The 27,873-nt window shown below is 44.8% G+C and overlaps 1 protein-coding gene across 1 annotated transcript in view; it reads right to left on the bottom strand.

Moving 5' to 3' along the window:
* LOC144773862 (sodium/hydrogen exchanger 4-like) overlaps nt 1-27,873 on the bottom strand; it is a 513,028-nt gene that overhangs the window by 389,859 nt on the left and 95,296 nt on the right. The gene's annotated exons all lie outside the window — the stretch shown is intronic.

A 27,873-nucleotide genomic window follows, 5' to 3' on the forward strand; every position in this document is an offset into this window, starting at 1 on the left:
AACATTCCTCCTCGTTGCACCAGGTTAAGACTAGGTTTTCTCTGGTCTTAATTTTGGAGCTGCCCCATATTTACACCACCCCTGTAAATATTGGGTGGCATCAAAATCAGTGGTTGTTGTTGCGTAATGCCCAGAGCAACACCCATTGCCCTCCCCTTTCATGCTAAGCATAGTGTGAAAGGGTGCCTTATTTACAAGACAGCGTTAAGCCACGTTAAGTGGTTTAACACTTCCTTGTAGGTAAGGCGAAGCCCCTATCGCCGAGATAACGTCCTGAAAAGTGACGATGTGGTGGCGACTGAGGCTTATAAATATGCCCCAAAATGTCTCATCACATTAAAGATCAATAGATTAGATGAGTTAAATGTCCCAAATATAATCTTTACATCGAGTTAAATGTCCCAAACATAATTTTTAGGTACGGACAGGAGCTCTCATTTTCTACCAAATTGATGTAAAGTAACCTTTGCGGAAAAGAAGGTTAGGTTTAAAACAGTGTGACGATGTGAAGTCTACTAAAAGTATTAAAAAATTGCATCACAGAAGCCAGGGCTCATTTGGAAAATTATAAACAGCGATTACAGTATTTAATAGCCCTGCTAATGGGTGCTGAAATCATTCCTTTGGGATTTGAGAGTCCAAATGTTGTTTTGTTCCAGCATCCAGCTATCTAATGTCAAGATGGAAATTTAGAAACTGTGACAGTAAATCCCCACTGTGATCCTGAAAGACCTAATTGCAATATGCTGAAAGCCAAGAGTGACTTAATTACTTTTCATGTATCAGATAGTAAAGGAGATGCACGATACTGTTCCTGGCTGGAAATCTAGTACCAAAGATGGATACTGCGACCATTTTCTCTAAAATAATACCGCAATGTATATCTAGATTTTTTTCTGCTGCTGATACCACATGTATTAACAAGTAACAATAGCCTTGAACTCATTACCAAGCAAGCACCTTGTTGAGACAGGTGGACGTTGGGAGACAGAACAGACAGGTAACTACTGGAAAGTACAGAATTTTGTCAAGTATAATTTTCAATATATGGAGCTGGACAAATTTCCAATATCACAATGCTACGAAGGAAGTTGAAAAATAAAATACCGTGATTACGTAGTGGCACACATTAAAATTGATGCTCCTTAATTGGGGAAGAGTCAGTAGGTTTTTGGAAGGCAGCCTTAGCCATCTTGTCTGATGAGAGAGTCAGGGAGCTTTAGAAAGGTAGCAGCGTGATATGCTATGCAGAAGTGTGTGACTTAGACAAACACATCTTAAAGTTAATGGTTTGTATGGTTGAAATCCCAATGTAAGAATTTCATGACTTGATTGAAATAGTCTGACCACATTAAGCCAAGACGAAAAAGACACTACAATCTTAGGCCTTTTACAGCAAGGTGATCAGAATAACAGCAATACTGATATCATTACATTATTTGAGTCAGGACATATTCGTTGTGAGTGCTAACGATCTAAATAAGAATCTTAATGAATGGGAGACTCCTCTGCAGTGGTGGCCAACACAAACAAAGGGTGGTGGGGCGGGTGGATGGAAAGCGGGTGGTGGAGCGCGTGGGGGTTAGTAATAATATACATGAAAAGAAGAATTTACCTCAAGCCACCGGCAGCCACCCGTGTTGCGTTGCACCTCTTGTCCTCTTCCTGGTCCTAGCAGCCCTGGGACAGACTTCTGTCCAATATCTGTGCTGCTGTCATTCTATGAGATCAGCACAATCATTGACCCTAGCGGGCTGAAAAGACGCTACGCTCAGGACAGGGAGTCAGAGGGTACACATAGTTACTGCCTCAGGGGGGGTACAAATTCCAAGGAGCAACAACAAACACCACCTAAAGCCAAGTGGGTTGCCCTTAGCAAACATGCCACTGGATGTGATCAATCAACACCCACACTATCTGTTAAACCCAATGCTAAAGCCCACAGTACTACTAAGTCAAAAGAAGTGGAAAGACTGGTTGTATCTAAACCTGACAGGCTAGAAGATTTTGTGGGTGCCAGGATGAATCAATTTAAAGGGTTGATATGCTCAGAAATTGCTCCACTGATTGAGAAATTAATCGAACTTTAATCATGGGTGAACTCTATAAAGTTAGCCCACACCTAGAGTGTTTCTAGCCCCAAGCTAAAACCATCCTTCTGGAGTCATCAATAGGAGATGGTAAGCATGTATCCTCGAAACCCTTTACCGCCAGAAGATACCTAGGCAAGTTCCTGGGGGCGTGATCTACAAGCGGTGTGGGTATGAAGTGTACCAAGACCAATCAAAAAATAAAACAACAAGACCCTCAAGGACCCACAGCAAGAAATAATATTGTCAACACACTCCCCCAGGAAACACAAAATCTTGTAATAATCAAGCTGCTCACAGAGGCTTGCCCATATGTGACCTTGATGACTGGGGTTCTGGGTCTAAGAGACGGGCAGAGGGAATCACACACTGAACTGAGATACAAGTGCATCAACTGGGAAAATGTAGGAACTTTAGATCCACAATGGCTAATAATGTTCTGCTTACATGTCGTGTGGGGTGGCTTGGGAAGGGGGCAAAGGACCATGTCGGAGACTGGGTGTTTATCAATTTTAGAGAACCTGCAGTAGTTCATAAACTACTATCTTACGGCGATCTTGAATACATGGGGGGTTCTGGGGTGAGTCTATTACCCCTGGGATACTTTTATAAGCCATGCTAGGCTTTCGACAGAGGAACCCTCAAATCACCAAGAATTTAGCTAACCTCCAGGTCTACACAGTCTCAGTCAGGTGACCTGTATAATGTCCCAACCGTTTTAGTCCTCTGGAAAATGTTGATTGACTTGATCTAGAGAGTATACCTAACAATGAGATGCCTATCCGGGAAGTTAATGGTGTAGTTCACCAGAAGGAGGTGCTTGGCTGTTTAAATGGTTTTAACTTTGTAGAGGTTATAAGCCCCGGAACATTAGTGTCTTCACGGTACGAAGAGATTCCAGTAAGAAATCAGGGTCCCTACAGCCATAAATACTGAGAAACGGGTGTGTATTGACTTATCCCTGGGGGCCAGAACATCCTTTAGTGCTATCTCTGTGGTTTTTAACAAAGTCAGTCCCCTAACAGCTGATAAGACATTAGCTCAAGTAGGAGGGAGCCACATAGTAAAACCTGGGGCTGCGGAGACCAGTAGGTATGTGGCCACTGCAGGGAATTGTAGAAAATTAAGGCTAGTTTCATGGAACATAGCTGGCTTGGGATCCAAGCTTGGGAATCTAAACGGGGCATGTTATATCAATATCTTTGTTATTTGTCTTTTCCAAGAAACATGGATAAACCAGGAAATATGTCATTATGGACTTTGCCACATTTGGGTTAATGCTAAGTCCCAGGGAAAGGAAAGACCATCTGGGGATTTAATGATCTGGATTGGGACACACAAAGGGTGTGTTGTGATAGGGAAAGAAACAGTAACTGAAGACATCTTGTGTGTAACCATTAAGCTACCCAATCACTGTCTGGCTAGCATTTATTTAAGACCATCCGGCACAGGTCAGGAATATTCAACCATTAATGTGTTAGCTGCACATAAACCAGGACTCCATCCACATACCATACAAATACTGGGGGTAAATTTAATTTCAGTTTGAATCACTAGACCTGTCTAAACACCATCCCCTGTTGAAGGAAGACAGGATTTGGTTAATCCCTGCTCTTTCTCCCCCCAATCAAGAAGTGGTTACCCCTGGTGGTGCAACTAACTGCTCTATCCCTGAACAGCAGTATTTGAGCCTGCAATGGAAGAACAAAATCTGATAGAGAAGGGAAGTACACTTTTTACAGTTTAGGAAGTATTAGCGTAATTGATATTTCTTTTTAGATATCAAAATCTGGCCATTCTTATTGGATATGATTGTGGTGTCTATGCACCACACTGACCACAACGCCCTCAAAATGGACCTAGAATTTCTTACTGCCGAAACATAGATAGCTCTACCCTAGCCGTTGGATAACAGGTGTAAGCTCACCTACAACAGACGTAGGATTCACTTGGCATGCTGTGACTAGGTCACAGAAGTCATTAAGATCTATATATGCTATGGGGGACTAGCACAGGAGGAATTTTACAGTCCTAAAGCCAGGTGAGGTTATACCCCTTAAGGTACCTGATATTGCCTTGCATGTTGAAACAGTGAGGGATTTAAAAGGACGTCTCCGATATCGTGCACAGAGCCGAAGACACCATTTAGAAGATAGCACCAAGTAAAGCCCCTGCTATTGACAAGATCCTTGGAGATCTTTTTTTTATCAGAACTAAATATTTGGACACCTTATCATACAGTAGTATTCAATGCGATTTTAAACGGAGCAAGTATCCCTAAAACCTGGGCCTTCCAATTTATAAGAAGGGTTGTCCCATGGACCCTGCCAACTACAGGCTTATCAGTTTAATAAATAAAGCAGAAAATCTTTTAGCAGGGTTATAGCTAGTAGGTTTCAGTATTGGCTTGTAGAGAATTAAATACTTTGCCCCCTCCAAACAAGCTTTTGATGCAATACCTCCACTGTTGAGCAGCTTTTTAGAATGCAGACGACATACTGAAAGATCATCAGAATAGAGAAGGGAAGATCATGCTGTTTTTTTTTATCTTAGAGCAGCGTTTGACCTGGTCCCAGAACCCTCCTGTGGGAATTTCTTGCGGAAATGGGTATCCCACACTTCCTGTGCAGTATAATCGTAAGACTCCACTAGAATAACTACACACAAGTTAGATGCGGCAATCTGGGTGAAGTAACTGAACCCTTTCCAGTACAGCGAGTTGTAAAACAGGGCTGTGTAATGGCCCCCACCCTTTTAACTTTGTTTTTAAATTACCCAGTTGATTTTTTTAAACAGCTATGATAATGACACAGCTGAACTCACGTTTGCTGACAACACTCTTTTATTGGCAAAGTCACCAATAGAGCTCCAGAAACTGCCTGATCATTTTAGAAGGTTTTGTCAATTGAGGGGTTTAGAAATCAATATAAACAAAACTAAATACATGGGCTTTAAGTTGCCATACCACATGTTAAAACCTCACCTTAGATGGTGTTCTTTTAGAACAAGTACACCTTTATGACTACCTAGGGATTGCCCAAGATGAAAAGCTGGATAGGACTCATCATGCGATAAAAATAAGTTTAAAACTGGAGCAGCAAAGTAGGGGGTGGCTGCAGCTACACAAGAAGTCCCACTGCAGATTTGTATCACCAGTTCTCCAAGTATATACACATCAGGCTCTTGCAGTGCCCTTTATGGTGTGGAAATTTGGGGACATAAAAACCTAAAAACGTTGGCAATGGTAGAAAATAGGTTTATGAAGTAGCTCTTGTGTTTCCCCACTCGCACCCTTTTAGTACCTTTGAGGTAAGATCTGGGCCTTAGGTCGATTTCTGACAAGCACAAACTTGCACACTAGCATTCTTGCTGAACTCTTATTCAATATAAGTGATATGATTTGAATGGTTTAGGGTGCTGAACCACTGTAGATTAACCTTCTGGAGATGCCTTGGGGCTACTGCCAAACCTTCGCTCTATCGTAGTGGACTGAAGGAAATCCGTAGACACCCGTCTGCGATAAAACTTCCTTGGATTACATTTGTCAAAGATTCCCTGATGGGGATGGGCCTAGCTAACCTTTGTCATGATCCTGCAGGCTGTTGCACTTTAATCAAAGGAGCTGAAAAATAAATTTGAAGACTACAAATATAAGAATTTCTTAATGCACGCACACAACACTTTATCTATCTCTATTTTAGTAGCAAAGGACAAATACCAGTTCGAAACCTTTGTGATGTAAAAAACCCAATCTAGCAAAAAAATGTTGTGTTCAGTTTAGATATGGAAATTTACCCCTAAATGGTTTTATGTCGAAATGGTCATGAATTCTTATTAACAGTTTACAGGGGTGCCTAATGTGTGATTACAAGAAAGAGGATGTACCCCATTTGTTAATTATTTTGGTCCAGCGAATAGAGGGGTTCGAGTAAAATGGTTGATTCCTGTTTGTAGAAAGCTTGATACAACTAGGAATGAGGAAGCCCACAGGATCCTCCTGTATGGCTGATAAGGAATAGACAGGTAGATGAAACTTAACTGAAGCTACTTCTTTTCAAATATGTTGTTACTCCTTATCTTACACTAATTTTCACTCTTAGGCCTCCATTAGGATGGCGGGCGTACTTTGCCCGCCCGCCACCCTTGCGGAAAACGGGAACGCCCGCGAGCTGAGCGGCGGTCCTGCACTGCACATTAGGATGCGCCCGCCACAGTGGCGGGTGGTGCTCTCAGCACCGCCCGCCACAATGCTAAAAATGCATGTATGCATTTGCATACACAAAGCGGCAGGTACCGCCCAGTGCACCCCCACCCCCCTTCACCATGGGGGCCCGCAGGGGGCCCCCGAAGTGAAGACCGCATGCATATCCGTGGCGCATTGCCGCCACGGAAAGGCATCTGTTTGTGCCCATCATAATATGGCTGGCGGTGTCTAATGGACACCGCTACCATATTAAACGTTTTCCGCCCTTGCGACCGGGGCGGAAAAGCGGTGGACGGTCTTTCCCTCCGCCGTGGTCCCCCCACCATCCTAATAATGTGGGGGGGAATTTAGGTGCAGATGGCGGGCGGATTGCCCCCGTCAGGCTGGCGGTGGCTACCGCCAGCCTAGCGTGGGGAATCCGCCCGCCATCCTAATGGGCCCCTTAGTTTTATCTTATCTATGGATTAGGAAAGGGTTATATCCTGATTACAGATTGTGTATTTTTTTGTATTATAAATGAGGCTGATGTCCATCCTTAAACATGCTGATTATTTTAAACTATGATAATTATTGTATTCTGGTACTGTGCACATCTTTAATGCTATATTATCGAAATTAAAAGTATCATTAACATATCATTTGCATGGAGGCGTGGCCACATGCAAATGAGGAAAACTCTTTGCCTCTGCACCTGTGCAGTATTTTAAATGCGGGTGCAGAGGCATCGCTCTCAGTGTGCCTCTCTGACAGCAGCCATCTAGAAGGGGAAAATGGTGTCCTATGGACCCCCCAAACATTTTCTTGCACCCACCTGCAAGGGGATCTCTAATCCCTCCTAAAAGTGCAGGCTGGTTATCGCCTACAAAGCGAAACCCGGAGTAGCTTTGAAGCAGCTGCTCCATGTTTCACTTGAATGCGCTTCCCCGAGGTCAGGATGAGTTTGGGGATGCCCTGGGGACAGCACATTCACTGTAATACACTGCACTCTCCTTGTTAGCACTGAGTGCACCTTTTAAAAGGTGCGCCCGGGGCTAACAAGGAAAATGCATAATACAGCCCCAGGAAAACTCTGATGCAGTACTGCATTTGGGAGAGCACAACAGGTCTACATTTTGAGGACCAAACTAACTCAAAAACTGAGCTAACGTTGTCAGTCAGTATTAACATTTCTTATGGTTTTTCCTTTAGGACTATTTAAACAGAGGCCCATTTGTGTGCATCCAAAATTGTATGGCCATGAGGCAGGCAGTTATCTTGATAGAATTACGCAGCTCGATGGCAAGATCAATCAGTAGTTGGATGTCATCTGCCTATCGCTCTCCATGGATTCTTCTTTCTTTAATGGGAGTATATTGATTTACACAAAAAAGGCAACAGAGTCAAACCCTTGGGTACTCCACACTCTAAGAATGAAGGTTGTCAACAGTGGTTATCTAACATATTGTTTGTGATCATTCAGGAATAATTATAGCCATGTCCGGACTAATCCTGAAATTTTAAGAAACTCTATCAGTCTTACAGGAAGAATCACGTGTTAATGAGTATCAGGAGCTACAAACAGATTTTATAAAACAGCTGATGTTGAGTAGCACTGATCTCTAAGCTCTAATGCTTTTTTTAAAAATATCTACAATGGCTTATTCTGTTCCTTGCAGGGAGTGGAAGGCAGATTGAGCTCATCCAGAAATGTATGTGTTTCTATATAAGCTTGTGTAATTCAGCCTCAAATATTTTAGACAACAATAGCAGAGTAGAAATATGCTGAAAGTGGTCTGGGTTGGTATTGACCAGCTTAGATTTTTTTCACTAGAGGCAGAACTTTTGCTCTTTCTACATCTTTAGGGATGCTACTAGGGGTGGGCGAAAGCTCAGTGAAATGATAAAAAATGTCCGCGAGCACGCAAAAGTTCAGCGAACACAGGGAACTGCTTGTTCCGCCCGTTCTAAATGCTTTTTTCCTGTTCGCGAACGCTGTTTGCAAGCTCGGGAGGAAATACCTCGCAAACACGCATTTTAAGAACGCGGACAAGCAAAAAATTTCACAAAGCCACAAAGCGTGGAATGTTTGGCGATTCCACGTTTTCCGCGGAACGCAAATTACACTAATTCCTCAAATTCCGCGAGTGGAACGGAATTTACGCCCAGGCCTAGTAGATACCTCTCTGAAAGGAAAAATTGATAACGCAAGCAATAGCTTCAGCTAAAGCTTTGTTGCAATTCTTAACCAGTCTGTCATAAAAGACATCAATCAGAGAGCTTGATGGTGTAAGGTGAACTACATGTCTAACTGTACCATCTGTAAATACAAATTTAAAAGCTGCCATTTTATGAGAAGAGAAGGCCGGGACATTTCTTAGGAGTCTATTTTAAGTATTGATGTCCTTTGTTTTGAAAGAAAAATACACTGCCAGTGAGCTGCAGAGACCTGTCCTTTAACATCTTTATTACTGATTACTGTTCGTTGACTGGAGGAGTTAGCAGGTGAGGAGATTCTCTTATTGTAGTGATCAGCCTCACCTTTTTGAATTTCACATTTGTAGGGCCTATGATATTTTTTACACTTGATTTTATCCATGTGGACTTGTGACTTGTCCTCTAACTGGCTCTCTTTTTACATCAATATAGCTAATTGCACATAGCACAATCTTTGGTGAGTTTATTTCTAAAAGATTTCTCTCTACTTTTCAGTAGGCCTAGCTCATTAAGCGCAATGGAGGACTTTTGGCAAGCTAACTGTTCATACATTCAATTTCCTCGCTAATAATAATGATGGTGGGTGACGATAAGTATGTTGAGTCAAACGCCGGACTAGATATTCTACACTTTATTGTGGTAAGATGTGCCAATTGTTGTATTTGGTGTTTGTAAGTAAGTGAGTTAATAAAACATTAAATCACTGCCTGGTCAGAGGGATTGAAAATAGTGAGGTTACAACCAAGGACCAAATCAAACAGATGTCCAGCCTCGTTTGTGGCTCCATTTGCTAGTTAGAGTAAAGCAATATTATATAAAAGCTGTATGATTTTTTTGGGGGGCAATGATGCTGGTGGAATCTAAATAAATGTTGAAGTTTTCAAGAATGTCTATTGCCTATAAAAAAAATTAGAATACTGGCATTATAGATGGAGGGTGATGTACAAAGGAGGGTAGTGCCAAAGCTTCAGCCTCCAGCTTTAGTGCCAATCATATTGAATTTGGGATCTAGCCTACAACAATATCAATAAATTATTGTCTTAAACCAACAAGCATAGCAGACATAAGAATGTTAACAAGGTCAAAGCAATTGCGCATTAAGGACTGTTTTTCAGTTATTAACCCCCAGTCAGTAGATCCAGTAAGCTTTAACACAGTACCTAGAGGTGTCCAAGGTGAAAATGTAGAAGAGTCTACCTCCAAACTAGACATAATCATTTGAAGTCAAAAGCTCCTAAGCACTCCCCCACAAAACACTTGTATTCCCATTATAAAAATAACAACAGTGGTGATAAACATGGACCTGCAGTCTAATATTGGTTGATTTACCAATCAGTGAGAAACAGACTCCATCTACGGTGTAGACGCCATGTTTGAGGGGGGAGCAATATGGAGCAAGATTCGAGCTCAGCATCTCCCTAGAATCGCCCCCTCCTCTCTCCTCTCACCCCCACATCACCTCCCACTCGACCCTTTACCATCCACGGTTCACAACACACCCCTGATAATACTACCTCTACACCGTTGTTCCCCCCAAATTCCCCCATCTCTCATATTCCCTACCCACATTGTGCTCTAACCCTACCCCCCCCCCCCCCTCAGTCCTCCCCTCTCCTCCTGGCCACTAAAACTGACCCATCATGCCATCCCTCAACATTACCCACATGTTACAGGACTCACACGTCACTAAACATGGACCCAACTCTTGGTCTATCCTTTACCCCTCTAACCTTACCAAAAATGGCAAGAAAAACTTCAAACACAAACTTCTTATTTGCCATCAAGATATGTTATTTGCGGAAAACTATCTTAGCCTTACCTCCATCATTAATACTAACTACATCTTCTTCACTAAACGCCCCTCTAAATGGGAAAGTATCTTTCTCCACCACCTTCCTATCACGAATTCCCGTGAAATCCCTTACGGTTTGAAACTTTCCACCACTCCTTCCCCCACATTCCCTGGTGAAATCGACATCTCTATTTTCAAGTCAGGAAATATCCTCATTCAAGCTTCCGAAAACCACCGCGCCATTTTTGAACACCACTTCAGTTCATTATACCATAACCTACCACCTACTTCGTCCAGCAACCTTTCTCCCCCCCCAAACACAAGTGACCCCCTTGCCCCCTCGCTCCCTGACCCCAACCCAGCTGGTCCCGGACTCACTAATTGACATTAAAACTCCAGAATCACAGACATATCTTCCCACGACTGCATCAACAACCTCCCCCCTCCTGTTCTTCTTACAACCCCCTTGGCCTCCCAAACCCTCTCTCGTCCGGCTCCCTTGTCCCCCGGCACCCCAACAGCTACACAAATTACGCCTTTCACCTTGTCTCCTAGCAGCCTTACTACTTCTCCCACTGTCACTTTAGTACACCCCCATCGGCATATAACTCACACTCTTGACTCCCCAACAGCTCCATTAATAACTCCAATCCTGTCTCCCACCACCCATCCCACCCATTACCCAGCTTACAGCCCCCAGCTCCCCCTCATGTCCCCTTCTCCTCTCATTTATGCCAATTGACCGGGCAAAATGCCACAACTTGAATCAAAAAAATCGACAGAGAGAACTATTTAACAATATTAAAAACCAAACTACTTCAGCCCCCCCCCCCCTTATGTTCCAGCTTCGGTTGAAAGATGTGAAGAAATCGCTAGCTTCTTCTTAGACAAAATCACAAAAATTGACCAATCCTTCGCCCTTCCACCCCCCCACATAACCTACCTCCCCTCCCTAACTTTCTCCGCGTATCTCCTGCCATTCCTTTCCCCCCTCGGACTCTGCTCAACTCTCTAACACTGTCACCCACGCGGGACCCCACCACACTGTCCCCCAGCGAGAGAACAATGCTTCCTGGGTTAACTTTAGTCCTGTCTCGGAAAGAGATATCCTTAGCATCATCTCCAAGTTAAAACCATCCTCACATACCAGAAATCCCATCCTGGCCAATCTAGTTCAAGATCCAAAACACATCATCGCTCCATATTGGACATCCATCATCAACTCCTTCCTCTCCACTGGCATGGTTCCTGCATCCCTCTAACTAGGCCAAATTACCCCATCATCAAAAATGCTACATCCGACCCAACTGACTTAAATAACCTACGCCCTATCTCAAACCTTCCGTTCTTATCCAAGGCCCCAGAAAAATGCGCCCTGTGCCAGCTGGACAATCACATCAACTCATTCAACCTCTTAGACGCCTCCCAATCAGGTTTTCGAAAGGGCTGTAGCAGTGAAACAGCCATGCTCAACATCACTGACGATGTCCATCGCTCCCTAGACAAAGGTGAACCTTCCCCTCCCATTCTTCTTGACCTCTACGCTGCCTTTGATACTGTTAATCATGCTGCCCTACTCAACATACTCAAAAAACGTTTTGGCTTTGATGGAACTGTTCTTAAGTGGTTCACTTCCTTTTTCCTACACAGAACATAACACATTAAAATCAGCAATTATCTTTCAAAACATCTACTTGTCACCATGAGCGTCCCTCGGGGCTCCATTCTCTCTCCCACGCTATTCAACTTCTTTATGGAACCCCTCACCCTCATCCTCAAACAAGCTAAAATAGGTTACCACCTCTATGCCGACGACACCCAACTTTACTATAGGATAAAATCCAATGCTGACATCCTACATCTCAACGATGCCTTGACTAAGATCCAACTATGTTTCCATCAAAACCACCTCAAACTTATCCCTAAAAAAGACAGAAATCATTCTATTCTATCCCAAAAACAACCCTTTCCCCATTCATCTCTGGATCTCTGACATCAAAGCCCTCAAATGCTCTCTATCCATCTCTAACTCTGTGAAATCCCTCTGCATCAGCATCGATCAGAACCACAGCCTCACCCCCCACATAAAAAAACTCAGCCAAAGGTGCTCTCTTCGTACTCCAGCACCTCAAAAAAATAAAACCCTTCATTCCAACCGATGACTTTAAATCGGTTGTGCAATCGTTGGCCCTATCAAGAATTGACTCCGGTAATGCCACCCTCACAGGTACTACTAAAGTCCACCTTGCCCCTATCAAATCCGTTCTTAACCGTGCTGCCATGCTGATCACTGGCTGCAAACGATTTGACCACATCTCCCCCTTTCTCAAGGACCTCAAATGGCTCCCGATTGAAGGCAGATCCGCCTATAAAACTGCCTACATCACCCCAAAGCCCTCCATCAAAATACCCCATCTTACCTCACAGAAAAACTCCACAAAGCGGGCAGCATCAGAGCACTGAGAAGCACCAGCGCTCTTACCCTTGTCCCTCCTCTACTAAAAAAGAAAACTACACAATCTCAATCTTTTTCTGGGAATGCACCCTCTGTCTGGAATGCTCTCCCCAAAGAGCTACGTTGTGATCCCTCCTACTCCTGCTTCAAATAAGAGCTCAAGCTGCTCCTTCTTAACAAATACTGGAGCTCTTAATTACCTGGTCACTGGCGTTCAACTCCCACTCTGCCTTATGCAGTTCTATCCCATCCTATCACTCCCACTCTATTTTCTTTGATCTGTTGTTTAATCCTTGATCTTCCATGTTTTACTCCATTTAAATTATGCACCACATGTGCAAATTGTTTATCTTATAGTCTCATAAGTACCAATGATATATTTCAATCTGAGTCTTGGATATAACTTGTAAAGCGCTCTTAAACTCCTGGGTCCAGCAAGCGCTATATAAAACCTTTTAAATAAAATAAATAAATCTGCAGAATGCCGATCATTCACTTGCAAGTTCCTTGAACAATGCAGCCCCACTTGAGGAACTTCATAACTTAAATGGTCCTTTCACTTCTGAATTTCACCTCAATCCACGCCTTTGTGATGAGCCATACAGCACAGCCCCAGATGACACCTTTACCAGTATATCCAGCCTTGCAGTACAATGTGAGCAATTACTGCAACACTCTGCAAAATGGCTGATACCATGTGAACTCAGGCAACTGCTCTGGCAGAGCAATCTCCTCTATTGAGAGAAATCAAGGAATAATTCATCGTATTTAGATCCGGTCGGTCAGAAATGCAAAAAGTTAACGGAATGCTACAAGCAATGGACTTTCACTTAAGTCATTTGGCAAGGCTTGTTGATATTTTTGATCTTCTATGTCTTTTACCTATGAAATTCTTGACAATGAGACTGCACAATTCACTGGATACTTTACCATCGCTAAGACCCTCTTCAGCGAATGTCACCTATGAAGTCGGTAATCCTGTTACCAACCAACAGATAGTTGCCAGGGAATTATCCACCGAGGTACCACTTCAAAAGATGTGATCCAACTCAGTTTTGCATTGGCAGCACAAGATAATCCTGATAGGATATTTGTATTTGGCCACTATCGTCCAATGGAAGTGCAATCTACTACTACCAAAGATGCAATGAAACCTCTGGTGACCGTGCGCTTGATAAATTCTTATTAACATAACATAACATAACATAACATAACATAACATAACATAACATGTCAGCCTTATGTCAGTAAGTGATGTACAAAAAACCTAAGAAAACTAAACATGAAAAATATAAGGAAAGACTCCAAGTCCAATAATAAATTAACTATCTCAACCAAGACCTTTTTCAACCTTTTTCCTATACTTAATGAAGACACTTACATCAGCACCGATAAACCCCACAAATTCCAATCTGCTATAACAAAGGGCACTTCCGTAAACACCCTTGGCCCATTCGCTACACTGTTAAAACTCACTTCTAAATGTTCTTCACTAATCTCAAGGAAAGGTAGCACAGTAAGGGCCTCCAATCAAGCATCTGCCTCTATGGATACTCATAACCTATTGGAACACAAAATGCTGTGACCTCTCATTCTATCAATCCCCCTAGCAATACCTGTGATCGTTTAAGTTGTAATACTGGTGGTCAATAAAATCTTCTGAAGCCTCCATAATTAGTGTGCTCACTTGATTTAATAAACCCTAATTCACAAAACCTTGGTTAAAAGCAGTTGCTGAAGGGTTCTCAGTTTTGATAAAAAAAAATTATTTAACTCAAATGAATCTAATGTGATATCATCCGCTCTGTGCACTCTTCATCAGGTTATTCAAAATCCATCACACGATACACAACAAACTGTCTTTCTTCCTTCATTAAGCAGTGTTTATTCACCAATTGACCCATGGTTAAAAACAATTACTCAACATCCAACAACTAATAATAATAACACAACCTTAATGAGGATCTTAGTTGATACACTCTGGATTTTGCTCCTGACTATGTGTCACAAGTGCCTCATGATATCTTAAATTTACAAAATATATTGAAATTATAACTTATTTCCTGGAAGTCTAGACACATTGACACATTAATTTTAATTAGCGCAAGGTTAATTTCGAAACAGATGAGGAAAACAGAGTTAAACAAGACTTCCCAGACATCAGAACGAATAACAGACAATTCTGTCCCTTGATGAACCTGCCGACTGGGGGATACTGTTGTGTATCGATTTAGATTCCATAGGAATTTCCCAATTCATGCCCTTACATAGGTATAATTTACATTGCCCTCATATAGGCATAGAAATCCAGTCCTTATTTAGGCATAGCACATGCTAGCCAAATACAGGCATGGCTACTTACATCTGTTCATCTACGTCAATACGGCCTCTTGGAAAACCAGACTCTTAAGCTGTTAGGGACTTCCCCTTGCCTGGATATTGATTTCTCCAAGAACTCATTTATTATGCATGAACATCTATTCCTTAGGGGTTCATTCATGACGTTCATATGCCCGACTTTTATGTCAATACCGGCATTCCTAAACACCTTCAAGGTACAAATATTCCTTCACTTGCTATGGCAAAACACGGTGTGGTTCGGTGCAGTTCGACTACCTACTTGCATGACGCAGCTCGCTACTGAGGGTACCAAAGGAAGCCAACTCCCCAGCTGATGCACTGACTAGAAGCTGTCATCCTCCTGCCGAGAATCTAGCTCCAGTGTTTCTGACTCCCCTTGCGGGGTGTTGGGAAATCGAGTCCCTTGAAAGAGATACCAACCTCTCTCATTCTAAGGTATGGAGCTGATTAGAACCGAGAAAAACCTTTGGCAATTCTTGGCAAAACTAAACCTATGCTAAACCAGCACCTACTTCTTCCCTCAGACTAGACCTAGGTTAGGTACACTGGGGTAGGTCTATTTTAGAAGCACGAGTTGAGTATTTTAGCCTGTGCTATTTATGTATGTATTTTTATATATGTCATAGCAACAGACAATACTATTACAGTATTATTTTTTATTACACTTTGCACTGTACGCATTACACTCTGCATTCTGTCTAACGATTGTAGCAGTTCATATCTCTCGCATGAGAAAGAAGACTGTTCGGGTGTCAGTGTGAGAAGCAAGATGGTGTCAGTGTGATCCCACGTCGTCCAGCCTTGCATGCTGTGAATCTTGACAATCTGCAATGCAGTCTGAGGTCTGAGCAAAGATGTCGGACTTGAAAAGAAGCAGGACACAAGCACAGCAGTTCCTCCTGTCAGCCCAGAGGAGCCTGGAAAGCTTCTCCGACTACGGGAGAATCGTCACGCTTGGAGGAGCGATACAATTTTACATCTATTGGCTAATCCTCTGCTACACTGTTTCTCTAGCAATAACGCTCCTTCCGAGCCTTTGGTTACCGGCTCAGAGAAAGATCAGGACATGAACGCAGCGGCTCTGTTCTTAAGCTTGGGGGCACGTGAGGAAAGGCAATGGAATCTCCTACCGATATGGGAGATGTATTGCACTAGGAGGAGCGCTCTACTACGTCCCCCATCTCCTGCCTCTGCGCCACTTGACTCCTTTGGAGCTCACCTCAGGATTTTTCCCTCTTACAAAAAAAAACAGCAACAGTGGCTACAGATGTCGTCCAGGTGCTTTAAAACCGGGAGAAGTAACAAATTAATGGCCCCTCAGCCCACATCAAACAACATTACCTCTGGGGAGGCTGCTGTGTCGGACAACTCTCTAAGAGGTAAAAGGAAAGTTTACTCTTTAAAACGGGCTATGGGGAAGACTGGGGGTGGTGGGGATGCCAGGGGAGCTAAGGAGGGCTCACAGGGCTCTCAGCCAACAATTGTAGAAATGCTCACTGGACCCAAGGCATTACCTACTAACTCTGATATTGCTTTGAGTTGGGCCCCAGCTACCACACCCACTGCAACGCCTGAACCAGACTGCCAGCTAGCAGACATTCAGGAGTGTTTGATCTCTGAAATAAACCTGGCCGGGGTTCAAGAAAGCGGCATGCTACTACAAAAGGAGGCATCTCCTGGCGAACAAGCTATAGATCAATATAGCACAGAGGGCCTAGTGGCTGTGATGGACTCACCCGCTGACTCGCTTACTATGGCACTACCTTCTGAAGTCGCTGCTAGCTCCCTACAACTAGTTCCTACCAAGACAATGGCTGAAAGTGCTACTGGACTAAACCACCTAGCAAAAGGTATTACGGACTATATCCTCAGAGCAGAACCCAATCTTGGTCTCAGAGCCCCATGGACTCCAGAGGTTGGTGGTGTACACTTCTATTCGGTCTCATATGGCTCCTTATCAACTACTGATGGAGATTAAATCAGCTCTAGCAAAGATATTAATGGTGACCTCTCTAAAAACACAGGGTCGGTATAACATCAGATGAAAATAAGGAACCCCCCGAGGAGACATAGCTAACTTAAGTGGGACTATTCAGACTAGCAAATGTCTTATCCTGCATGCGAAGAAGCTGAACAGTCATCCATCTGGGAAAATGCCAAATCTGCAACAGCAACAGCACCTATGGTAGAACCCTCCTTATCCTCAATTCTAACATCTATTAAGGACTTTCAGGAAGAGGTCCGCTCCGACAACCGTGCGGCTAAGGAGGCAGCTAAAAAACTACATGGGGGCCTGCGAAAATTAAACAAACTATGCACTGACATATGTGACCTGGTCAGGATGGTTGAAGAAGTCTAGAAACGGAGGTAACCACTCTGAAGAATCAGGGGCCTGCTCACGAGACATACCTGGTAGAGGTCAGGATAAAGATGGAGGAGCAGGAAAATCGACAGCACAGGACCAATCTCCGTCTGCTACGTATTCCGGAAGGGGTTGAGGGAGAGGACCCAAGACGCTACATTGTGAACTTGTTACGCGAAACCTTCCCGGCACAAGCAAATTGGAACTGGAACTGTGAAGCCCAGCGTGTGCATCACTTCCCCTTCAACCTTAAGCAGAACCGAAATGTTGGCAGCTCTTTCGGGGAAAAGCCGTGCCTCTAAAAAACTACAGGGGGGCCTGCGAAAATGAAACAAACTATGCACTGACATAAGTGACCGGGTCAGCATGGTTGAAGGATGTACAGAGAGTTTAGAAACTGAGGTAACCACTCTGAAGAATCAGGGGTCTGCTCACAAGGCATGCCTGGCAGAGGTCAGGATAAAGATGGAGGAGCAGGAAAATCAACAGCGCAGAAACAATCTCCATCTGCTAGGTATTCCGGAATGGGTCGAGGGAGAGGACCCAAGATGCTACATTGTGAACGCAAAACCTTCCCGGCACAAGCAAATTGGAATTGGGACTGTGAAGTCCAGCGTAAGCATCACTTCCCTTCAACCTTAAGCAGAACCGAAATGTCGGCAGCTCTTCCAGGGAAAAGCCTAGAACTTTTTTAGCATTTTTTGGAAACTTCCTCCTTAGGCAATTTGTGTACGATCAGGCCTGTCCGAATTCACCAAAGGGGGGCAATGGTGTGATGTTCTTTGCCAAACCCGATGTTTGCCATACAATGGTAGAGCGTAGGTGGCATCTGCGCCAATTAATCACCCCATTTCAACAATTAGGTGCCCAAGTGTTTTTAATGAACCCTGCCAGACTAAAAGTTATTCTGAACAGATCCACGTGGGTCTTTATGTCCAAGGTTAAAGTAGGGGAATATTTGGGGGAAGTTACGGCAAAAAAGGGGGGCAAATAAGGTCCTGCAGGATCTTTACCAAGATATGGGCAGTATGATATATTAGAGAAGCCACTCTTGTTAATAACATAGTTGCCCCTACTCATATTTGTACTATGGGGACGGTCCCTGCAGACTATGATCCTTGGGGCTACTAGGTTCTGGGCGACCGTTCCCCTGAGGGATAAATTTATATTATACAAAAGTCCAAAGACGATAAGTATTACACATTATTTTAAGGCGCAGCTTTGCGGCATGGGATCCCAACTGACAACCATCATTCAGGGTGCACCTGATTGCTCAATCTTTGGGGGAGTGTGTCAAGGGTGGCAATAGAGGAGGTCACAATATGGTGGTGGGGCAGGGCACATTACTGGAACATGTGGTAATGCTTGGTGTAACTAAAGAAGGGAAAAAAACAAAGTATAGAAATAGTAAAAAGAAAAAATGCATACAAAAAAATCAAAAGAGTTTTTCCCAGGATGCTATGGATGTTTAAAATATAAGATGTATTCTCAAGATAAGTGCAAATATATTAAATAACATGAATAATCAAGGCTCTTTAAAAATTGTATCTGTTAATGTTTGTGGGTTAAAGGATGCCCTGAAATGACAGAAGGAAGCTTAGGGTCTACACTCACTGGGTGCTGAAGTAATTACCCTTCAGGAAACGCATATAGAGGGATCCAAGAAACAATGACTGAACTACCTGGGGTATAGGGTGATTGGTGGTACCTCACAGAGTGCAAAGACAAACACCCACTGACCTTTAGTAGGGTGAAAACCGATCCTCTTGGTAGGTGGGTTATTGCAGAATGTCATCTTCCCCCTAACTCAAGATTGACACTCTGCTCTATATATGGGAGCAACTTTGACGACTCAGGGGTTATCAATTGGATCTTGGGAGAACTTGCTTATTGGCCGCAACCACTTGTAATTTCTGGGGATCTAAACATCAATCTACCTAGTAACTGGGAAGCAACTGATCAATGGTCCTATACAGGTTGAAAGCCTAATGTCTACCAGGCCCTACTTAATTTAATACAAATTCATGGGCTCAGCAATGTCTGGGCCGCGTTAAAACTGACTCATCCGGGGTATACATATTTTTCAGCTCCGCACCTTTCCCTTGCTCGACTAGATTATTTTTTTGTCTCCTCACCACTACTCCAAAACTGTTCCATCGAAATCGCCCCACATTTTATGTCGGACCACAATCCTCTCATCCTTAACAGTAGGGGGCTGGGTCATAGGAAAGAAATCCCAAGCTGGAACTTTGAAAAAGCCTTACTGTATGATGAAGAATATCGACTCCAGATGCAGGGGTGGATCAAAGAGTTTCTGGAGATTGATATAGGGTCTGCAGCAGTCAAACCTGTATGGGACGCCATGAAGGCAGGTATCCGAGGGGAGACCCTGCGGCACTCAGTGAGGAAGAACCAAAAAACTAAAGGACTACTAGTAAGGGCACAAGACAAGATGAAAAGGGCAGAGGAAAAACTAATTTTAGCAGTCCAGATGGGGGGTGAAATTGAGACTGCTCAACTAGAAGTAATAGCCAGTAAGGCAGAAATAGGATCCATCTTTGCAGAGAAAACCTCCATGAAATGGGCTTCTGCTGGGGAAAAAACTATATGAATGTGGGGATAACATTGGCCACCAACTTGCCCTCAGTATTAGACAACAGATGTCCGCCAGTGAAATTCCATCAATTCAACTTAGCTCTGGTGAGATTACAAAAGATGCAAATAAGATCCGCAAGGCATTCTGTGAGTTTTACCAAAATTTGTATTCTGATGATAAGGTGGGGCCTCTAGAATCAAGAGAAAATGAAAGAATAGAATATTTGGACCAAATCACTCTAGCGGCGCTTAGCTCTAAGGATTATGATCACCTTCAGGAAACATCCCGGATGGGACGAGATATCTAAAACTCTTGCAAGCCTTCCAGACGGGAAAGCTGCTGTCCCGATCATATACCGATTGAGTTTTATAAAATATTCTCTTCCCAAATAAATACCCTCTTCACTTTACTGGTAGCTTCTATTTTCAATGGCGCTCCTCCACCAGATTCTTGGTCCAATGCCAAAATAGTGATATTCCATAAGAAGTATAAATCTCCTCTTGAGATGGGTTCATACCGGCCAATAACGTTAATTAACTGTGACTCTAAGATATATGCCAAAATATTCGCATTGAAATTATCTTTGAGAATAGAGTCCTTGGTTTCTCAGTGGCAACACGGGTTTATCCCTAAAAAAAGTACGTCAGAACATATCCGTAGGGCCATTACCCTCTTGGATGCAGCTCAGGTAGCAGGAGACCAGGTCTTATTAATTTTACTTGGAGAAGCGTTTGATCGGGTCTCCTGGTCATTCCTCTGGGCAGTCATGAGGAAAATGCGCTTTGGGCCTAAGGCAATATCAGCTATACAAGCTCTTTACAGTAATCCGACAGCTAATGTAACAATTAATGGGACCCTGACGGAACAGATTTAAATTTCACTGGGAACCCGCCAAGGTTGTCCATGCTCACCCCTGCTCTTCGCTCTTTATATGGATCCTTTTATTAAAGCGATTGAGAAAAATCCATCTATTCGAGCTATGAGCAGTTTTGGACTAGATACTAAGATTATGCCCTATGCCGATGACCTGGCGGTAGTAACTCCTGACCCCTGAAGCACCATAAAAGCCCTGGAACAAGAGGCCAGGAAGTTTGGGAAAGTCTCAGGCTTTGCTCTCAATCAAGGCAAAACCCAGATCATTATTAACAATCATATTGACTGGTCAGATTGCCTGGTGGTTCAGACTGCAAAATATCTTGGGTCATTTCAACTGCCTACCGACCTGATAGTAGAGGGAAATCTGACCCCACTAGCCATAAAGACCGAACGGGAGCTTAAAATTATTAATAACCTACGTCTTACTATGGTTAGGGAGATGTAATGTTATTAAAATGTCCTATTCTCCCAAAGTCCTATTTTTCTTTAGGGCCATCCTTTTAGAAATGGCTAAAATAATACTACAGAAATTCGATCAAATTTTCTCTGAATTTATTTGTGCATACTCTCGACCAAGCCGCTCCTTTAAACTACTTTGCCTTCCTCGACAAAGAGGCAGGTGGTCGCTACCAACTTTTAAACTTTACTACTGGGCCTCTGTTTGCAATATAGTGCAGAGCTGATTCAAGATCATTCATATATTCCCACATAAGGTGTACCGTCACTTTATTATTTGCTTTTAGGAGTAGATACCTCCGGATGCCTCCGGAGGCAGCTCGTTTTTGGCTACTACAAACGGTTAGGTTTAGGACCTTAATGAGCGCCTATAAGGTTTTCTTCAACATTCATAAAACTCTTGGGCTTGGTAATCTGAATTACTATTCCCCTCTCAATAATAACCCTAACCTACCAGCAATTATCCGGGCCTCTTACCTGCGTAAATGGCATCAAGCAGTAATATTAATAATGGGTGACCTAATCACTGCTGAAGGCATAAAATCATACTAAGCACTTAAAATTGATTTTCATCTGAGCGAACTGGAGCCATTTTTATGTATGGCCATAAAAGACTTCTTGACCCGTAAAACTGTGGGGGCTGCTGGGTTTTCCAAAGCTGCTCTTATCGACAAACTAAGAAGTCCAACCTTACCCAGGATTGGATACTTATATGATATACTAGTCAGCTTAATGCCTGATGATATGCTCACCACTGCTAACATTTGGCAAAAGAAATTGAATATTTCTTTTAACACTTTTAATCAGGCTGTGCAATCAGCTAAGAGCGATTTACTTTCCGCTAAATTACAGGCACAATTTTATAAAACTGCATTTTTTTATACATCACACCTAGTAGAGTTGCCAAGTGGGGAACGGGAGCTGGAACGCTATGTCCCAGATGCTTGGAGTTTAGCGCAGACTCGATACATATGTTTGCTACTTGTCCCCAAGTTACGCCCCTACTGGGTCAGATACCAGACTTCTTTAATAGAGTTTTGTCTCAGGAACTCTAGTTAACTCCCATGATTAATCTATTAGGTATACAAGATAAGATTAGTAAGAAAAATGGAGGGGCACTTATTTTTGTTGCTATGACAATACTAGGCTTTTGCATAGCTTCTTCTTGGAAGGACCCTAACCCTCCATTATTTTCTCATTGGTTAGCGTGACTGACTTCTACTTGGCACATGGAAAAGGCCATTATCTCCAAAAAGGGAAACCAAGGAAAAAAGAAGGCTCTTGTTATCTGGCAACCTCTATTTGCTTGGCTCAGCTAGATTGATACAATAGAGTGTTTCTGAAACAAAAATAATAACCCACATCTGTACTCTAGGTAGAATATATAATTATGATGAATCTAGAAATACAGATGGTACTTAAGTTTCAGAATTATAAGCACAAATGCTGGAATAATGCTATTTTTTGTTTTAATAACCTTTGAGATATTAGACATTGTATAGCTGTATTAGACTACTCGCCACCATGAACATACACTGATGGGGTTTTTTTTGTCACGGGGGTGGGAGGTTGGGTGGGTCTTATTTAAAATGGCTTTGCCTTCTCTGTATTATGACTTTTTGTATTTTCAATTAAAAAAAAGAAAAAAAGAGAAAGAAGACTGTTCAATAAACCCTTTTTATTGACACGACTGTCTCTCTATTTCTGTGCAGCTCTGTAGGAACAAAGCATGCAAGATTGACTAAGTGAAATAGTTATCTATTGTTTCCACGACTCTGAAGATATTATTCTGACTCTAAGGGAAACTAAGTTGTCATGTTTATGACGTTGTCAGAGACTAATCCCTTCTTGTTTATTCGAGAACGTTTCTAGTGACCTCTGAGTTAGCTGGCACACACAATTAAGTTTAATGTACTCGATAGAGACATACTGACCTCAGTCCTATGTCAAATCTATAGTGTATATTATTCCAATGCACAGAGCCTATTAGGGATATAGGAACTACACTACATGGCGCCCAATGGTTTGGTAAGGCACTAATTTAACACTAGATACTGAAGTAACTCAGTCGTGCTTTTCTCAGAGACCCCCTACTCATAATACTACAATAGACATATGGAGTGGGTAAGGGATAATATCCGCCATAGCTGAGTAGGACGAAAAATCCTATGTATTCGTTTTTGTTGAAGGATACAGTGTTCCAAAGTATTGTGCACCTTATCTTAGTTTCCTTGAATCTTGCTCTGCAAACTTTCAGTGAAATGGCTGACGAGGATAACGCCTCGCCTACAGCTGTAGGCAGAAATGCCGTACCAGTTTTTAACTTTACAGGTCTCCAAAAAATAGATGAGAATGCTATAATCATTCATCCAAATTAAAGGAAAGCCATCACTATAAAACTTATCAAACATGGCCTAACATCAAGAGATGGTAGGGAAATTTTTGTGATAGAGGCACATGAATATCACCAGACAGGGTATTCTATTCATGTATAGTCTTCCCTGAAGCAAATCCAGTAACTAAAATGTTCCACTTCTACAAAGAAGATGATCCACCAAATAAATATATTCCTTTCGAGGATATTGAAATTTCACTTGCATACCAAGAGCATGAGCTCTGGTTTAACGGTGCCCTAAAACATTTAAATCACATTACCAGGCTCGGTCCACTAGATAGACAAGGAGCAACATGGCCGGTTTTCGCCGGCTATACACCACACCCTGACATTAACGACATGTCTGATGTAGAGTTACTAACTCAACTCAAAGAGTTAATCACAATCTACAGACAATTGGTACAAGATGTCATGAGGACTCTTACAGTCCAACCTACAATAGTTATTCCACAATAAACCTCTCACCAGGGGAATACACAAAAAATTACACTGCAGACTTTACATGCAGTCATGTATAAATTACCTACAAAACGTGAATAAATTCCATTCTGAATAGCTAAAATAATTACTCAGATCGAAGCGATATTTCCTAATACTAGCCCTCATGAAAAACATAGAATTCTAACAATCTGTTTACCGATGGAGATCACACCACATCTGGAGGACTGCATCACTTGGGGTACAGTCTTCGCTGCAATCTACACTAAAAAACATGGTGTTGTGTCCATGGCGGTAATACCGGATGTCCTGAAACAAATTTCAAAATGAATTCGGGGCAGAACCTGCTCTAAATTTAGGTATGAAATTACTGAAAAATGTTAACCAGGTCACATCAATAATATTATCAAATATTAAAGGAGAAGCAGCATCAGTGGCGATCCGCCAAAAATTAAGGGAATTTGACGTAACTGAACAACCACAAGAACTAGCCAGAATAATTGAAAAATCCTATGAAGAATTAGGCAGAGACAGTTTGGGTGGGAAACCAGTGAAACCACAACTGTCTGAAAAGGTCTTTACTAAAAACACTCCTACCTCTTCTAAAAAGAAGTGGGAGAATAGCAAACAAACTGCGCCTCTCACGAGGCCGGGTCACCACCCTGCTCCCACGCCTGCCGCTGCTGACACCTGCCTCCTGCCTGCCTCCTGACTGCTGTAGAGCGACCCAGCCACCGCTGGGCCGCCCGGATCTCCCCCGCCTCCCACGCTTGACCCAGGGACACCGCCTGCCGCCCAGAGGTTCCCGCCGCTGCCCCCCTGCGGCTCCGCCCACCACCAGCCCATTGGAAGGCCCGCTCCCGCCACCCAGCTGACCCGCCCACCCGGCTCCTTACTTAAGGGGTCCGCGGGGTCAGCCAGGGAGTGACCACTGCGCCTCTCACGAGGCCGGGTCACCCCCCTGCTCCCACGCCTGCCGCTGCTGACACCTGCCTCCTGCCTGCCTCCTGACTGCTGTAGAGCGACCCAGCCGCCGCTGGGCCGCCCGGATCTCCCCCGCCTCCCACGCTTGACCCAGGGACACCGCCTGCCGCCCAGAGGTTCCCGCCGCTGCCCCCCTGCGGCCCCGCCCACCACCAGCCCATTGGACGGCCCGCTCCCGCCACCCAGCTGACCCGCCCACCCGGCTCCTTACTTATGACGCCCCCAGAGCGACCGCGCAGCGGACGCACGCAGCGGGAGCACCGATTGAGCGCCGAAGGTGCGCCAAAGGTAAGCCCGTCTGCGCCCGTCCGCGCCTGGACCGCGCCCAGTGCCAAGACCCCTGGCCCCCACCGACGGAAGCCGACCCGACGGACCTACGACGCCGCCGAACTCAATGCACTCAACACCGGCCGAACCTCGGGCTGCTACCGAGCCACACCGAGACGCACCCACGGACCCTTCAGCTGCCACTCCTGCAAGTTCACCTGCAACCGGACCCACGCCACACCAGCACCCACCAAGCCGAACTCCAGCAGCACCCACCTGAAGTGCATCCTGCTCAACACCCGCTTCGTCCACAGACACGCCGTCGAGCTCTGGAACCTACTCGACACCACAGCCCCTGACGTCGCCTTCCTCACGGAAACCTGGATGAACGCCTCCTCAGCGCCCGACATCGCCATCGCCATCCCGGACGGCTACAAGATCATCCGGAGGGACCGCATCAACCAGACAGGAGGAGGCATCGCCATCATCCACAGGAACACCATCCGCATCACGACCGACACCGAAGATACCCTCGCACCCGCCGAACACCTGCACTTCCAGATCCACGTCAACCCCAAGACCACCCTCAGAGGCACCCTCATCTACAGACCCCCGGGACCACGCACACAATTCAGCGAAGACATCGCCGACTTCATCAGCCCACACGCCCTCCCCTCCGCCGACTACATCCTCCTCGGGGACCTCAACTTCCACCTGGAGAACAACAACGACCGCAACACCACCACCCTGCTGGACAACCTCTCCAACCTCGGACTCAAGCAACTGGTGACCACCCCCACCCACTACGCTGGACACACGCTCGACCCGGTCTTCTCTTCCAGCAAGGACATCGCCTTCAGCCACGCCACGGGACTCCACTGGATGGACCACAGCTGCGTCCACTTCAGCTTCAGAAGGACCACGTTCCACCATCACCAGCAACAGGTTCCCCGCAGAAGCTGGAACAAGATCACTGCAGACCAGCTCGCCGTTTCCCTGAGCAAGAACCCTCCCACCAGCACAACGAACCCCAGCCAAGCGGCCATCAACCTCACGAAATGGATCAGCGTCTGCGCAGACGACCTCGCCCCTTTGAAGACCCCGCCGAGCAGACCCGGCAGCAAGAAAGCCCCATGGTTTAACGACGAACTCAAGAGCTCCAAGAAGAACTGCAGAGCACTCGAGAAAACCTGGTGCAGAGACCCAACACCGGACAACATGACTGCCCTCAAGCTCGCCACCCGAAAACACCACCAACTGATCCACGCCACCAAGAAAACAGCATTCAAGGATAGACTGGAGAACAACGCACACAACAGCAAGGAACTCTTCAACATCGTGAAAGAGCTCTCCAACCCCAACGCCGGAAACAACGACATCACCCCTTTGCAAGACCTCTGCAACTCCCTCGCCTCCTACTTCCACAACAAGATCGCGGACATACACAACAGCTTCAGCACTCAACCGATGCACGCCACGACCAAACCACCGCCCCCCACAACCACCCTCCGCGCCTGGACCCCGATCAGCACCGAAGACACCATCCACACGATGAACTCCATCCACCCCGGTTCTCCGACAGACCCCTGCCCTCACCACGTCTTCAACAAGGCCGACTCTGTCATCGCACCCCACCTGCGGAACATCATCAACACCTCCTTCGACACCGCGACCTTCCCGGAGAGCTGGAAGCACGCCGAACTCAGCGCCCTACTTAAGAAGCCATCAGCCGACCCCACCGACCTCAAGAACTACTGCCCCATCTCGCTGCTCCCTTTTCCTGCAAAAGTCATCGAGAAGACCGTCAACAAGCAACTGGCCGCCTTCCTCGAGACGAACGGCTACCTCGACCTCTCGCAGTCTGGCTTCCGGGCCAACCACAGCACCGAGACCGCCCTGATCGCAGCTACCGATGACATCCGAGCCCTGCTCGACAACGGAGAAACAGCGGCCCTCATCCTCCTGGACCTATCCGCGGCCTTCGACACTGTCTGCCACCGTACCCTAGTACAGCGCCTCAGCAACGTCGGAATCCAGGAGAAGGCACTGGAGTGGATCATCTCCTTCCTCGCCGGAAGGACACAGAGAGTCCACCTCCCCCCGTTCAGATCGGAGGCCACCGAAGTTATCTGCGGCGTCCCTCAAGGCTCCTTGCTCAGCCCAACACTCTTCAACGTCTACATGAGCCCCCTCGCAGCCATCGCACGCCAGCACAACCTCAACATCATCTCCTACGCCGACGACACCCAGCTGATCCTCTCCCTCACCAACGACCCCGCCACCGCCAGAGCCAACCTGCACGAAGGGATGACTGACGTAGCCAATTGGATGTCGAGCAGCCGCCTGAAACTGAACTCGGACAAGACGGAAGTCCTCATCCTGGGATCATCAACCTCCGCCTGGG

This window comes from Lissotriton helveticus, chromosome 8, assembly GCF_964261635.1.
Source record: "Lissotriton helveticus chromosome 8, aLisHel1.1, whole genome shotgun sequence".
Taxonomy (NCBI): Eukaryota; Metazoa; Chordata; class Amphibia; order Caudata; family Salamandridae; genus Lissotriton; species Lissotriton helveticus.